This window comes from Seriola lalandi, unplaced genomic scaffold, assembly GCF_002814215.2.
Source record: "Seriola lalandi dorsalis isolate HSWRI2012SDOR001 ecotype SW California unplaced genomic scaffold, Sedor1 jcf7180002052973, whole genome shotgun sequence".
In the NCBI taxonomy this organism is placed as follows: Eukaryota; Metazoa; Chordata; class Actinopteri; order Carangiformes; family Carangidae; genus Seriola; species Seriola lalandi.
Genome location: NW_019523526.1, coordinates 1 through 1,675, shown reverse-complemented (window position 1 = coordinate 1,675; position 1,675 = coordinate 1). Strand labels below are relative to the sequence as shown.

At 36.0% G+C, this 1,675-nt stretch overlaps 1 long non-coding RNA gene across 1 annotated transcript; it reads right to left on the bottom strand.

Annotated features, from left to right (window-relative positions):
- Window positions 1-633: 633 nt before the first annotated feature.
- Window positions 634-1,477, bottom strand: LOC147819479 (uncharacterized). The gene is made up of 3 exons (XR_015436888.1): window positions 1,226-1,477; window positions 983-1,105; window positions 634-714 (listed from the first exon to the last, which is right to left on the bottom strand). It is a non-coding gene; the product is annotated as an uncharacterized LOC147819479 (long non-coding RNA).
- Between the last annotated feature and the right edge of the window lie 198 nt (window positions 1,478-1,675).

Genomic DNA, 1,675 nt, shown 5'->3' with positions numbered 1-1,675 from the left:
ATTATTGCTGAAGTTTTCTGTGTCTTGTGGTTGGTAACGATGTTTCTCCTCAGTGTTCACTGAACACATTTTTCTTAAAAGGTGTCAGACAAAGAAGGACATAAGACCAGAACACAGGCAGACTGGTCGTGGAGATTACTAAGTCATGGCGTTTGTTTTGGTGTGAGATCTAGTGAGATCTACAACCTTTAACATAAATATTCAGAAGTTGAATTTGGGAGTTTAGGTTTGATAAATACAACATCTGCAGTGGTTCATACTGGTTCCAGTAAATCAAACTTCCCACTTCACACACAGGATTGTTTCCTCCCTCTATCTTTCCTCAGCTCACCAAGATTTCAGTCATGGTCAAATAAAAAGTTTTCAGAATGTAAATTTCTTCAATATTTTTTTTTTCCTAACAAAGTTTCTCAATTATTTAGTCTTTGAACAAATAACCATTAAATCTTACTTCTCTCCGGTACAGATACGTTTCGTTTTCCTCATCTCTTTGGAAATTGTTTCTAGATGTAAATCATTCTTTTTCACATCAGACTTTTATTTTCTTGTTTTTCTCCCTTGACGAAAAAAAATGTCTTGTTTCTTTACTTACATGATTTGTCCATTTTCCACTTACCTTTTTCAAGTCTTCCATTTTCACTGTGTCATCTGTCATGAGCTTTTCTCTCTCTCTTTTTCCTCCATCAGTTTCACCCCTCTGTCTTCTCTGTGTCTCTGTGTAAAAATAAAACAGTAGAATTAAAGAATAAAATACATTTACCTTAATATTGAGAAATCACAGGATGTCGGACGGTTGATTTTAAAATGAGCAGAAAATGAGGTATAAAAATAAAACTGACAGTCTGATCAAATGAAATGTAATTCTCACTGTGAAATCCTGTCTTCCCATCACTAACTTACTATTTCCATTTAGATAATTCCCATTGAAACCAGTGAAGACAACTTGACTTTGACAAAGCACTGCAATTCATTTATGACTTACTGATGATGTTTTGTCTCTTCCATATAAAAATAAATAGTGATAGAATAATCATGATGGAAACAGCCAGAGTAACAGCCAAGGCAATAATAACAGAAGAACTGGAGTGGACCTTAAAGAAATCATCTGAAATTATACAACAAAGAAGAAAATTATGTTTATACAAACTACATTCCAGCTATTTGAAACTTAAACAGTTTATCCATATAAATTATATTTTTCCCTCCAAATCATATAATGTTTTACCTGGAATATAGAAGTGTGTCTCTCTGGTCTGGTTGATGATCTTCTGTTGGACTCTACAGGTGAAGTTGTTGCTGTGTCTCTTCTCCACAGTCACTCTGCTGCTGACAGTATAGAGGTCATCAGGACCTCTGACCGTCTCTGTAGGTCCAGCAGAGAGCAGCTTTCCCTCACCGTCCAGCCACAACAGCTCAGGCTCTGGATACCAGCCTTTAGACTCACACTGTAACACCACTCCCCCCTTGTCTCTGTCAGTCCCTGATAAACTCACGACTGGTGAGGCGGCAGCATCTGAAGCTGAGCAAAAGGACAATTTCAAAGCAATGGTCAGTAAATCAATGATCAAATGAATAATTAAGAAATATGCACAAATGAAAAACGTATAACTAGTAAGATAATCATTAGATATGTTTAAGTGTATTTGCCCTGCATTAGCATTGCCTTTAAAATACT